The following is a 15,608-nucleotide window of genomic DNA, read 5'->3' as shown; positions in this document are numbered from 1 at the left end:
ATGTACGAACAAACATGTCATATATATGTGAGTTTGGTTTTCTTATATGTATAATCTCAGTAAATCAATCTCAAAAAAATATATCCATCTGTCTGTGTGTACGTGCATATATAAGAATACATATATAGTTGTGTGTATAAAGATTTCTTCGGGAATTTTTCTGCAGGGTGTTTAAAATCCGCGATTTTCTGCACATTACTTCGCGTCTCCATTCTTCTGCGAGACGTAAGTAAATAGGTAAGAACGATATTAGATTTACCCAGGAAGCGGACCCTTTCACGTATCCTACGGCCGGAAAAACTCGCGCGAAAAGCGATAAACGACGCGTCACGGCGTGTTTCGCGATATCAATCCGATCGTCGTGAGCGCGAAATATATTTCTGAAAATAGATTATCGGTTCAGCGATGCGGAAGGTAAAAACGCTGAAGCATGTTGTCACGGATGCGATCCTATATCCCGCGTTCAAATGGAATAAAATACCAAATATACGCGATTCAACAAACTAGATTCGGTGAAATATATATGTTCATAATGCTTTTACTTATCGCGAATAAATCACGCAGTCCTCCATCATGTCGATACAAATATTTATTCCTTGCAAAAATGTAAAAATAAGATAGTGATATCCTTTTCAATCTTTGTACAAGAGAGGCCAATGTTGACGCCGTGAATTATATTGTAGCACGAGAGACTTTCGACAAACTCGTCGGCGAATATTGAAAAAGTGGATATATAAAATGATCACAAAGACTTTCGCAAGGACACATTTTCATATAGCGTCGTATATATCGGGTAAGAAAGATTCTCCGTATATTCCGATAATCCATTCCTTCGTCGTCACGTAGAGAGCGTATACTGACGTTACCATATATACGCGACCGTATCCCTAATAGAAAGTTTTCTTTTTCCGTTGGACTGTATTTTTCGTTGGGCGCATCGAATATCCTCCCTCGAATTTCATCGCGACGTATCTCGTATTTTGCGCGCTTTTCGCATGTACATATACATGAGCGTCCGCGAGAGATCTGTGCCGTGATATCGGTTTCTCTTCGGAATCTAGAAATCCCTGATTCGTTCCGCCTGTGCATTGTCGTTCGTCAGGCTACAGTAAAATCCTTTATCTGGTTTTCCGGCTGCGTTTTAAGGTATCAAAATAGTTTCCGCGGATTGCACATCTCTCGCATGTACGCCGCCCCTACTCTGAAGATTTATACATATATGTAATATAATATGAATATTATATGTGGAAGTTTTACCTGTCTGTATAAAATTGTGACAATGCATTAGTGAGAGTTAAGATTTATATATTTTAGATTTTCGAATTAGATTAGATAAAATTAGAATTCAAGCTTGCATTCATTATTGATGGGTACTAATGATATATTTACACATTTCGCCAAAAGAGTGTCAATCGATTGTAATCGATTGTAATCGATTGACACTCTTTTGGCGAAATGTGTAAATATATCATTAGTACCCATCAATGATTGTATTCAAAGTAACGATTGTATTCAAAGTAATACAGATATGAAACGCTTTTATTTATAAAGTGGACAAACATAAATCCGGTATGAAATTGCACAGATAAGGCGCGGCAGATTTGATTAATGAACGTTCTATTGTGTGCGAAACTAATTCCATCTTTTGACTAATGTACTTTTATGATGGAAAACCATCGAACAAATGTACTTTTGTATATTGTGAGATATGTAACTTTCTTTTATAATTTACGATAAATTCAATAGAAACAGTTCTTTTTCTTGTATGTGAGTGTTAAATTGCAAATTGACACAATTAAAATTTAATAAAAAATATATATATAATAATGAAAAATATATACAATTAATAATATTAAATTATATTGCAAATATTTAGAAACAATAAAACTGAAATTGAATTAAATATTTTATGCTGTTAAATACGCATTTTAATACGCAGAATTTCCATTATATGCAAAATAAATATAAATAAATTGCAGCAACAAAATAGATGTACTAATAAATTAAATAAAAAATAATTGAAAGCATATTTTTACTTTATAATTATACTACGAAACGTTATTTGTTTATCTCACTGATTCAAAATATATCTTGTGAGGGCTTCAAAAAGTTTTACATACGTATACAATTTATTGTTTCGCAAGGTTCCACAACTTCTTTGCATTCGCTAAAGCGAAATTATAATTAAATCATCTGCATGCATCGAATAAATTTACTCACCAGCCGTTGTATCGCCGTTACTGCCGTCAGCTGCTTCATTCTTTGCGCCAATTTCTGCTCGAGACTCTTTCACTTCGACTTCACGCACACGTTGCCTCGCAGGAATACAAATGCTGAAAAATATAGTATATAGTATATAGTACATAGCATATAGTTATGTAATAATGATTTTGTTACGATGCAACATGTTACGACGATATCGTTGTGATATTGCATTCGGTACTCACGTCATCTATTTCCGCGTCCAGGCAAAAACGAGCTAGAAACGCATGTAACGTGGTATGATTCGAATTTTTTCGCGTCACTCTACCAAAAGCGAAGCTAAAATTGTCAAAAATGTTCCCGTGTAGCACACATACGATATAAAAGTCTCTTTTTAATTCGAGCGAATAAAGTTTGAACGTTAATCCTTTCGGACGTGTCTTGTTCATCAGTTATCGAGATATTGTCGATATTCTAAAATTTTGGCTTCTCTTTCAAAATGGCCACTTTATGCGCGCACATGACGTTTATTCAAAACGTACGGCAATGTGCCAACGTGAAATACGATCGCACACCGCAAAACACGTTAAGCGGTTGCACGGTACTTTATTCGACACTCGCGATATCGATTTACACACGCGAGTCATTTTTTAGCCGGCACAAAAGAAAGCGATCGATAGATACGAGCAAATAGCGCGGAGAATCACGGATCAATACTACTTTGATTACGAATTTAAATCCCTGACACACAGTGCGATCTAGCGTGAAACCGCGAATGTACATCGCGCGTATGCATGCGCTGCGGGTTTTACAAAAGTCGAATGACAGCGATAACGGCATATGACATAGTGACATAGTGACATTTGACGTCACGAATGCGTTCACGCTTGAAGATAGTTACTTGCGGGTTTCACGCATCGCATTTACATAAATATTCATGCACCATGATTGTTCGAAGAAATGTCTTTAAGCGTTTGTAACGTCGAGTGAATAATATATTTAAATAATATAACGTCTCAGAAAATAATTACTTTACTCGATAATTATATCAATAACTAAAATCTATAGCGAAATGTATTTCAGTCTTTGAGAAGGATGTGTTATTTTAAACGATTATACAAATTATAAAATTCACTAAATGTACCGCTGTCACTAATCGTATTATTCATCGCGTCTACATAAATATTCGTGCACCATGATTGTTCGAAGTATCGTCTTCAAGCGTTTGTAACGTCGAATGAATAATTTATGTAAATAATATAACGTCTCAGAAAATAATTACTTTACTCGATAATCAGATAATAACTAAAATCTGTAGCGAAATGTATTTCAGTTTTCGAGAAGGATGTGTTATTTTAAACGACTATACAAATTATAAAATTCACTAGATATACCGCTGTCATTAATCGTGTTCTTCATGTTTCTTTACACATTATAAAATTGCAATAATATATTCTTGTTTACCATTAATTCCACAAATGACTCATAAGAATTCCAAAGTAAGAAATAGATGCGCCAAAAATATTATCTCGCACTGAAAACCAGACGATCGATTGGTTAATTTGACGTCACGAATGCCTTCATGTTTGAAGATAGTTACTTGCGGCTTTCAAACGCATCGCGTCTACATAAATATTCGTGCACCGTGATTGTTCGAAGTATCGTCTTCAAACGTTCGTAACGTCGAGTGAATAATATGTGTAAGTAATATAAGAGGAAATAATTACTTTACTCGATAATTATATCAATAACTAAAATCTGTAACGAAATATATTTCAGTTTTTGAGAAGGATGTGATTATGTTACTTTAAACGATTATACAAATTATAAAATTCAATAGATGTACCGCTGTCATTCGTCGTGTCGTTCATATTTCTTTACGCGCTATAAAATTGCAATAATATATTTCTATTTATCATTAATTCCATAAATGACTCGTAAGAATTTCAAAGTAAGAAATCGATGCGCCAAAAATATTGTCTCGCACTGAAAACAAGACGATCGATTGGTTAATTTGACGTCACGAATGCCTTCATGTTTGAAGATAGTTACTTGCGGCTTTCAAACGCATCGCGTCTACATAAATATTCGTGTACCGTGATTGTTCGAAGTATCGTCTTCAAGCGTTCGTAACGTCGAGTGAATAATATGTGTAAGTAATATAATAGGAAATAATTACTTTACTCGATAATCATATCAATAACTAAAATCTGAAACGAAATATATTTCAGTTTTTGAGAAGGATGTGATTATGTTACTTCAAACGATTATACAAATTATAAAATTCAATAGATGTACCGCTGTCATTCGTCGTGTCGTTCATATTTCTTTACGCGTTATAAAATTGCAATAATATTTTCCTATTTATCATTAATTCCATAAATGACTCGTAAGAATTCCAAAATAAGAAATCGATGCGCCAAAAATAGTGTCTCGCACTGAAAACAAGACAAGACGATCGATTGATTAATACGCGAAGCGCTTTTGAACGGAAAGGATGTGCATGAAAGTATGAATATATATAGTCAGTCAATCATTGAGTATCGGAGCTGCCCGCGAGAGCAGCGCTGATTGGTCCGTCGTCGCCGGTCGGCTCGTGGCTTTCGGCCCGCTGAGGCCGCCGCGAGCGCGAGCTCGAGTCGACTCGCTCGCTCAGTCGTACTCGAACCGCGCATCGGAAAGGTCGTGTGGCGCGCTCCCTCGCAAGTCCCCTCGCGGTGCCCCTGGTGCGTGCGCGCATACGTTAAGCTGCCACGCGAGACCTATCACGTTGTACATCTCGTGAAGCGTTGTGTTTCTCGTACGTATACATTAACAGCATATGTATGAAAACTTTAAAGTGCACGCGACGCGCAGCATTTTCAATTATCGTAATCGTCGCCTTTAAACTCGCGGTGATCGCTTTTTAATTGTGACGAAATCGAAGTTGGAACAGATTACAGAGCGCGTTGTTCAATTATAAATTATTAGAACGTATCGATGTGCGGATTCAGATGATTGCGCATCGCTTGTCACGCAAGATCATCAGTTTGTTTAGAGCAACGCTATGAAACTATCGTCGAAACTCGCAGCCATCTTTCGAGATCCTCCGCCTCCGCCTGCGTCACGTTCGAACGAATGAAAAATTCGATAACGGGCGGATTGTTTTCCATCGGGAAGGACAACGAGGACGACGACGCGAAAAGGTTTACCTGATCCCGTCGCGGGATCGGAAGCGCGACGATATTCGCGAGATTCGCACGTGTCTTGTTTCAAAAGGCAATATTTGCGCGATCGAATGTGCGTCGATTGATGCTGAAAAGAGTTTAAACGGAATTGGATCCTCCGAAGTGACGTCAAGACGCGCGTAATTTTTCGCGTGAAAGACGAAGACGATCTCCCCTCTTGTGTGCGCGCCGGGAAAAGATAGATCGTCTTCGACGTAATCTGGCGTTGACGTGACCTAGCCTAACCCAATCTAATGTAACTTTTGCTCAGTGCTGAACTTCACCTGGTCTACCACCCCTCGTTCGTCCTCTGTCGCCCGTCGAGGTTACGCGCGTGTGAGTGTGTGTGTGCGCGAGCGCGCGCGCGCAAAGACATTCTTCCAAACTGTGCTCGTCGGACGAGATGTAACTTCGTGCGCTGTCAGCTGGCTTACTGTGAGTAATTATAATTGCACTATTTAAATCATATTTTGAGGCAACACGCCGAGAATTATTGGCTACTCCTGAAACGTGCACCAGAAACGTACCGTTTTGGGATTTTTAATAATGTGATGAGATTGCCGAATTTACAGTTTCGGGCTATTTTAATTAAATTCTGGCGTGTGTACGCATATCATTTCATTTTATATTTAATAAAATAAAAGAGAAGGAAAGAGAGGAAGGGAGGAAGAGAGGGAGAAAGGACAGTATTAATCAAGTTTAAACCGCGTTTTGCAAACTCTTCTTTTTCTCTTGTTTTTATTTATTTTAAAATTCATTTTATTTCCTTGTAAATTGGATTTTTTAGCAACTTACAAAAAAGGAATATATATGCGAGTAACGTATCGTGTACAACATGGGAACATTTTTTTTTTTAATTTGGCATAAACAGAAACAAAGTCGAAATTAGTTTAACAGAAAAACGTTATATTCGACAGAGTAAACTTAATTGTTTTTATTCTATAATATCATGCTTGAGGAAATACAATAATAGTGTTTATTATAAAATTTTTATTTTTTTAATCTCTTTGAGCGATTTCATATCGTTTATAATACATCAAAAGTTGCAGCATGTTCTCTTTGTCTCTTTTCTTTGTAAAGTTATATCATTGCATATTTATATGTAATAACGCATGCTAAATTAAATATGACTAAAGAGTTTGTTATTTATTTAATAGCTGTGTAATTTTTCAATAAGCTTAAGGCGCATAGAATATTGCGGGATATAAAAATATATATTTTTCAAGCCTTTTATCTCGAACATTTATAAATATTCAATTATGCTCGTCATGGTATAGGTACATGAATATTTAACTATCAGTTATGAAGCAAGGACAGAAGCGTATCAAAGTTACATAGAGCTTTGAAGTAGTAAATACATTTTTAGCTATTACTTATGCTTTTAATCATGAAATTCCTTCGAAGCGAGAGTTGATCTGCATGTAATTTGGTCAACAATCTCATCACGTTTATATCCGAGATGAACATCATATTTGAAATATTCGTCTTTAACCCTTTTGTTATCTTCATCGTTCTCTTTATCTTAATCTAATTAGTATCAAGCCTTTGAGATAAAGTAAAGGAAAAAAAGAATTAAAAAGAATTGAAAGAACGAAGAAAGCAAATTGGATAGAGATTTAAATTTAATTATAAAATTTTAACATATTATATTTTATTAAATAATTACTAGTTTTTTCAAAATGTCTCATAACAATGTTAATAAAAAATAATATGTTTTGTCTACATTTTATAAAATAATGTATTTTAATATTTTTTACTATTTAATAGAATTGTGACTTTTGTTTAAAAAATTAGAATTATATAAAAATTTCACATTTTTGTCTTATTACATTTATTCTAATTTAATTATTCTACATACGTTGTAAAAACTATTTTAAATTACTTCTAATGCCGCATTTTTTAATATTAAAAATACATTAAAATACATTAAAAATATTAATTGAATCATGTATAATATAATTTAGATATTAATTTATAAATGAGAATATATATATATATATATATATATATATATATATATATTCTCATTTATATATAATTTTCGATATAATTTTTCATATATAATTCATATAAAATTTCATATAAAATTTCATATATAATTTTCGATATAATTTTTCATCCCGATGAAACTTGAATTCAAAATCATCTGGAAATGTACAGAATTTTCAAGAGACACAAACTGCTATATTAAAAATATCTAGACACGACGTTAAACTGTCTCGAGATTAATTGCGTTCGTAAAAAACAGCGGTCACGTGCAAAAAGACGCGGGGGAAGATCGCAGAAATAATATCCGCCTCCGCTTTAAAGGTTCATCGAACCGCGAAGGATCCGACACTCGCGCATCACGTTGGCACATGGCGCCGAAAATAGTCGGTCGTTTCGGAGCATCTTTCTGCGAGCCGTTTAGGAGTAGCCTGACGGAGAAAGATGAAGAGGGTGTAGCGTTAGTGCTAATTGGTTAATGTCTGTCACTACTTCGGTACGGAAGGCGTACAGAATTAAAACCAGTTATCAACTGACGAAAAGAAAAAAACCAGTGATCCTTGCCGCGATCTTTTTAGTAAGATTGTGTGTGTTTTGGTCTTAGAGTTTCACGATCATTTAGATGTAAAGGATATATTACAGTGTAGGAAATATTATTTTCTTTATTTATTGAAATAAATGTAAGACAATTATAAAGCAATTATCAAAACTAGAAATTACATTCGTCGTTTTAATACCGATTATATAATCTCATCACACATTTTTTTCATTTTCGTAATACACGTCGGATTTATTTGTCTAGAGATCTTGTTAAGGTCATGCAAGTACGACCTTATCGTGAATATATTTCGCGACCTCGAGGCACGTGATCCCACAATTAACAATAGTCGGACGTTTACTTTGGCGGTGCAAAGGAAACTGTCTTCGTTATTTGAAAAAAAACACATCGGAAAGAAAACCCTCTTCCATCTTCCTCCGATTTTTTTTGCAATTAAGTTTTAATTCTAATATATGCTTGTCAGCATGTTTATCATAGTTTGAAATTTGCATTAATGCCAACAAACTGAAATTACCTCATCGATAGACGCGTGTAGCGCATTATTAAATTTGATTTACAGAACTTATCTATATTGAACTACGTTAATTAATTTCTACAAGCAATTTTGTAATTTACGTAATATGGATAAATCGATGATCAGCTTACCGAGAGTTGCGTTGTTTGGATTGCACGCGTATATTTACTGAATATTACAGTAATTATGCTTTTATATGCTGGGACGGACTTAATACGCATGCATGCAAAATGCATGCGGCGGAATTCAAAATTGCGGTTTTCCGCGAGCTAATTGAAGATTATAAAATAATGAGAGCAGAGAAGCGTGCACATTCTTCTTGAAAAAATGCGGGATTTTAAGACAGGTTACGATTATGGCCTCCCTGTGCGTCGTAAATATCGTCGCGCGTTATACTTATCTTACATATTGTGCGCCTCGAGTGGTATTTGAGATTGTACCGGTAGCGTGTCTGTGTTATTTCTTGATATCCTTTATACGTGACTACAAATATAAAGTACCATTATCGAGTCTGGCTTCGAATTTTGCGTATAAGCGCACGATTCTAAGCGATCGGTAACCGCGATTCGATTCTCGCACGTAGAACGAAAGTATGAGAAATTGAAAGATTCCAGATAGGGCGCCGTGGTGTTCGCCACCGACATGTAAGTCCGTAGTCACGTGAGGCCGAGTGACTAACACCCTCGTCTCTTGGCTACACGGGAATACACTTATGCGCCGAGGCATTCATTTTCCGCTATCGTGAGCCGTACTTCTCGCGCAAGTGGCTCGCGAGATTGAAAAATTCTAGATAAGAAGATGTTAAACTGCATCCTTCCCGCCCCTTCGAACGTCACAAACGGGACCACGTGACTCTTTCTTCTGTATTAATACACTTTTAGACTCGGCTAGAGGGAATTAGAACGATCTGTATCGATATATAACTTCTCCACAAATTTCTGTTGAAATATCCTTTTAGTTTTCCTGGACGTAAATCTAACATCTCATAAATTTCAATATATTTTTCATGTAAATGTAGTATATGGTATAGTATTTTTACAGCGTGCATGCGAATAGTTACTATAACATGGATGGCATTACTTGGAATCGATTAATTATGAAACGCGTAACTATGATTAATTAACAAATATTCTATAAATTGATATTTCGTTTAATATTTATTAATGACAATCGATCGCTTGGAATGTCGCAAACGAAATTTCACGTATCATCGCGTCCGTGCACAACAAATATTGCCGGCGAACAACGTCGCGCTTTGTAAGAACGGCATCGAATCCGTCATATTTATGGAAAATTAATAGCATTCCGGCATCAGAAGGATGGAATGCGAAGTTGTGAATTCCTTTCCCGCGTTTTCCGCTTCCAATGTGAATTTATTCGCCGCGTAGCCATGCTTAATTCGCTGGTAATTACGCCGCGCTCGCGTACATTCTCCGCTTTGAAATTTCATCGTAAGCGCACAGTCATCCACCCAGCCATCCGCGAAACAATTTCATATTTTCAATGTTAAACTCAGAGCGAATACCAATATCGCGAAAATTTCTCGCGACGTATCCCCACCATTGCGACCCATTTGCATAGGACGACCGCTGTTGGCACGGCCGCATTTTCACGCGACGTTTTTATTAGGCCGATGCCGAACCGGCAGGAAATTTCTTTCCCGCCGTTTTGCGAGATTCTAAATTGCGCCCGCTGCATCGCGAATCCGGCATTATTCGCCCCTGCAGGACAAAAGTAAAGACCTTCGTTGCGCGATTGACGCCATTAGCGTGCACCATTGTAGATAGACGGGCGCATTTCAACGGCGAGTGCACTTAAAATTTCCATTTACTTGCTGCACGCAGTCCTTCGTATTGGTGCAAACGCATCCTTTTACGAAGAGGATTGCCGACCGGGTGAAATCTCCCTATCTCCTCGTTGCGGTTATTGTCATTGAATGTGGAGAAAAATACGTGGAAATATTTTGAAGTATACTTCAAGATGGCACTTGACCGAAATATCAATGAAGGAGAAATTTTATCGAAGACACTATTGCGTCTGGCATTTTGTGAAATTGAAAAATTTTGTAAAACGCTTTACATTGTTAATAATTGAAAGTGAATATTATATTCATTTATACAGTTCTGTTTTTTCATTAGCAATGTTTTACTTTAGCATGAATAAGATTTTTCATCTTGGTTCATTTTAATTTAAACAACGCGCAAGTTTAGAAATTTTGGATTACACGAATATTGTTTCAGAATATTCTTACTTGAATTCTGCAGAAAGACAATCAAACTTTGTGCCCTTTCGACACACATAATAGCCATTGCAAAATCGATAAGAATACCGTCTGTTTTTTATATTATTTTGCCCTCACATTAAGTTCCTGATACGCTCTGCCAGATCTCGTTAGCTGGGCTCCCCGTTACGAGGGTGGTGTAATGATCTAGGAAAAGTAGTTGAGTGCTTAATACAGTAATCAAGGATAAAGTCGGCCGTTCGCATGAAAGGTGACGAAAATTGGAAGGACCTTTTTCCAAGGAAATGTTTTTAGTATGCCACACATTCGGGGAATGTAGCGAGATTATATCTCGTACCTTGATAATACTCATTGCGAGAGGAATTAAAAGGGAGAAGAAATTAATTTTTCCAAGGAAAACCTTATTAGTGACGAGGCAGATATATATATGCCGGAACATTATTAAAACTTTAAATGTTAGTTTTTATATCAATGTTCTTAGTTATTCCAAAAACCCGCTGAGTGTAATCCTATTTTAAATAAACATCTCAGACAAATCCATGTGAATAACGCGTACAGTACAAGTTATAATCTACTTGCATAATTTATTCCAAACTTGAAATGTACATATTGCGGTAGAATTCTTATATGTCTAGCGTGTTATACTCTTCCAACGAGTTAAGAAGAACTGATTTACTGTCAATTTAACTTTCGGAATTTGCTAAGTCAACATGTCAGTATGTAATATAAAGTGTAACTTTTGCCAAAGTTTAGCAAGGTATATGGCACGTTACGTTTTGCATAAAACTGTGATTTTCTTCAATAATGCGTCGAATTATTTATCTCACGATTTTTAATATTGAGCGGGAAAATTCCAGAGAAAAAGCACGATAGAATCGGCGCGTACGAACACTTGATCGTTCCCACGCATTTTCTTCTGGAAGGGCGCGTTTTGCTCGCGTGCTTTTCTTTCTAATACCGAGAAGCCAGACAGGCGTTATTGAAAATCCGTATGCGAGACTGCACGGCGACGAGACCGACGACAAGACCAACAACGACGTCGCAACAGCTCGTGTGTTCAATCTCCCTCTCTTTCCCTTCCCGAACGAAGGACGCGCATACTTTAGCCACCCCTTTTAAGTATTCCTGCAATAGCGCCGGGGGCCATGTGGCGTGTAACCCCAAGGTGAGTTCCTAGTCTTGTGACCAGCTAGGAATTGCGCCAATATCTTCGTCGTTGGTCGAAAGCACCAAATAGAAGCCCTTGTGTAAAAGAGAAATCCTTTCTCGAAGAGAACATTGACAGCGTCGATGTAAGAACAAGTTCGACAGTGAAGTTTGTCGTGGAATTCACGGTGGTTTTACGTTATACTGTGAGATCCCTTTTAATGTAAAGTTACGTAGATGATAAAACGGCTTGGTTATTTGTCTATTCATGCTTGCAATCTCGAGCAAGTTTTTCTCTCGTGAAAAATTATTTATGTATTTTAATAAAGAGAAGTGTTCAAATTTTAAAAGAAGTGGAGCAAAAAAAGATAACTTGTGTTTCAAGTAGAAAATGTGTGTAAAAATGGAAGAAGATTTTATAAAGAAAACCATAATTTTATAAATTATAATAAGAACATAAATTATTGATCAAATAACGCATATCGTAAAAAATAATACTATAAAAAGAGAAAAACGCAGTATGTAACATGATATTAATTTGATTTTGAATTCATGAACATAAATCTTTGTAGTTCGTATTTTAATTATAAATAATATATAATATTTTAAAAAATTTTTTATTATTATACAACATACGTATATTTAAAAGTATAATTTGAAACATAATACTATTTTCTCTATCTTTACATAAATATAAATATTACGCTAAAACAAAACGCTATATTTCACAAATTCTTATATTTATTTTAGAAGATTACTCACTTAATAAGTTAAAAAAAAGAGAGTAAAAAAATTACTCCCGAGCAAGCATTTAATTAGCGATGTAGGAAAATCTGGGCACAACAGGGTATATACATACTTAGCTGGTGAATAACGAGCCAATATTGTTCGCAAGGCGCTGCGCGTTTAAAGGCAATAAAATAATCGATACCGCGGCCGTCTAAATCATTATTGACACTTCATAATAAAGCAGATATTGGAAAAATAAGTAAGTTTACACTATAGACAAGCGGGAAAGAGAGAGCGGGGGCATGTCGCAAGAATTGAGATACGTCTTACTGGATCCTGGGGACAAGTTAGCCGGGAGAGCGCTGCACGGAATTTCCGCGTAAACGTTGCGGTACATCGCGCGTTTTCGGAACATCTCGAGAAATTGATGCCCCCGTGGGAAGGGACAGCACTTCCTCCTAAATAAGGGACTCGCGCGGGGTAGTCGCGCGAGTTTGGAAATTGTGACCGCAACGCGACCAACGAGAGTTTCCTTGTCACGTGCGACTAGGATCGCGCTCCCGGGATAAGCGCTTTAATCTTCCGCCTCCTTCTCCGTCCGGTGCCGCGCGCACGCTTCGTTTCAGGAACAAGTCGGTGTACGTTTATTGTCTAGCGTAAACGCGGAATCGCGTCATCGTCCTTGTACAGTATTTATTATTGCCCAGGATTGCGATACGCGCAATCTCTTCCAGTTTAAATTTTGATATATCGTTTTATTTGTCGTTTGACATATATACTAGCATGTATATAATATTGAAATAAAGAGTAATATATTGCATAATAGGTTTTTATTTCAATGCAAAGTTAATTTAATATACTTTTTCATTTATTAAATTAATTTTTTCCAGGTTGAATTATTGAAATTATTCGAATATTTTAAAATTTTTTGAATATTTTAATTTTCAATCATAAATTTTCAATTAAAAATGGAAATTATAAAACTGAAGCTACTATAATAATTAAATTGAATATTTTTATAATTTTTAAAATCATCTAATAATTTCAATTTTTAAAATCATCTAATAATTTGCCTAAAAATAATACGAGAGAATTTTAGAAATAAATCAAAATTTAATTAAATTTATAAAAAATATATAAGAATTCTAACTTTTTTAAGTGTGACTTGACATGACTTTGCTTTAAATTTGCCACATGCTATCGTGTAGAAATTTCGAGAAACCTCAAAGTCACAAATAAAATAGATTCGTGCAATGATTTGAATGCACTGCAATTGAGAAGGAAATTCGTGCCAAAGATCTCTTATTGTTTATGTTTCAAACTAGTTAGCAATAGATATACTCATTCGATGGGGGACGGGAAGGTGGATAAAGTCAGTAAACTAGGTAAGCTAAACTGACAATCATAGCTTTAAAAGTACCGTATAGCCGAAACTTTTGCCCAGGATTCCGATCCGTAGAAATTAGTCGGTTAGACCGAAACTTGTCGAAGTTTCGTATCACGCTGCACTTTCCTGTTCCTTGATTTGGCACGTGAGAAGATTTTAACGGATACTGTAGCAAAGCACAAGGTGCACGTGTATGGCCGTACGAATCGAACGAGAGTAAAAATATAAAAGAGTTTGCCGCTAATAAGCAGAATGAGATCATCATGAGCTATTGTACAATATTTTATTACGCGCGATTTGCAACCAAACATTATAATATCTGCCACGTTTGAAGTTTTATCGCGTTTTAACGTCGCTACATGGGCCAATATTAAACGCGATATAAACGGTATAGTAGCGGCCAATTTGGTACGGAAGCGAAATGGGAGAAAAAAATATCGTAGACCGGTTGAGAGTTTTGGTCGCAGCAAAGTGCGCCGTGGACGCATTTTATTTTACACGGCGGACATGCCGTATCAGCGTGGAAAGTGGAGCACGCTCGCATAGCCATTTCTACAGACATTTTTCCGTGCCTTTGCCTTTGCAGCTCTTTCTCGTTTTTTGCGTTCCTCTTCTCCCTTCCTTTATTCATTTTTTTTTAATTTTTTTGACGTACCCAGAGATGCGCAAATATTTTACGTGAACTGATACCCAGCACACAATATACGCGCGCTAGTGTTATAAATGATAGTGCGAACATATTTTGTTGAGATATCGCTTCTTTTTTACAGTCGAATATATGGAAAAAATAGAGAGCTTGTTTGATGAATTCAAGATAAATTCTCCGATAAATTCTCCTGTCATTTTGATTCAAAGAGCAACAGAGTAAAAATGCTGATAATTTGCTAAGCGAGAAATATATACATATATATATATATATATAGAAATAAATTTGTATATCTGTCTGTCTCTCTCTTTCTCTCTCTCCTCTTTTCTCTGAGAGAGAAAGAAAGACAGATATACGAAATTATTTCATACATATAAATCTATAAATTGAAATGGGTCATTATTATTATAGCACGCAAATCGTTAATTTTCTTCCTGGTAATAACCAAAGTAATATTTTGATTGATTACCTTGCACATGATGTGTCACGCGTGTAACGCTCGATAAACGACGCATAGTTATAATAAATTTCTACGGTTGCATTCAATCAGCAGCGGCGTTCTATTCGATCCTGATCTTTGCTATCGTTTTGTGCATAAATCGCATCGCGAGGCAAATAAAGATTCTGCATGGATAACGATGCACGTTCACGATTTCAGCGGCATGAATGATAGCGCGAAAAACGTTGTGCCAGAGTTTCACCTCAAAACGTTTCGTCTCTTTCTCACGATAGAGCAAATAGATAGCTATAGTTCGTTCGAGTTGAATTTTCACATGTCTCGTTTCTCAGGAAATCACAATGATTACATGAGAGATTTCACGATAGGAATCACGTAATTGTCACATTAAATTAAGTCTAATTGATCTGTAAAAATAGATTGAATTAGCATTGAAAGAATAAAAAGAAAAAGAGAAATGGCACTTTTCTTGCCCACGATTTTAAAGCTTTTTAATGATGAATTAAAGACTCGTTTTATTCGCTAAATAGTCTG

At 36.0% G+C, this 15,608-nt stretch overlaps 1 protein-coding gene across 3 annotated transcripts in view; it reads left to right on the top strand.

The window, feature by feature from the left end:
- Window positions 1-15,608, top strand: part of LOC105255637 (discoidin domain-containing receptor 2) — a 503,453-nt gene that overhangs the window by 329,768 nt on the left and 158,077 nt on the right. The window contains exon 1 of one of the 3 annotated variants that reach the window (XM_020028910.2): window positions 4,870-5,843. The exons of the other annotated variants lie outside the window; for them this stretch is intronic. The gene's annotated coding sequence lies outside the window, so the exon portion shown is untranslated. Of the gene's footprint in view, window positions 1-4,869; window positions 5,844-15,608 lie in introns of those variants that run through there. 3 annotated transcript variants of the gene reach the window in all.

Source organism: Camponotus floridanus, unplaced genomic scaffold, assembly GCF_003227725.1.
Source record: "Camponotus floridanus strain SB8 unplaced genomic scaffold, Cflo_v7.5 scaffold14, whole genome shotgun sequence".
Taxonomy (NCBI): domain Eukaryota; kingdom Metazoa; phylum Arthropoda; class Insecta; order Hymenoptera; family Formicidae; genus Camponotus; species Camponotus floridanus.
Note: the sequence above shows the minus strand (reverse complement) of the source record. Positions and strands in the feature narration are given on the sequence as shown.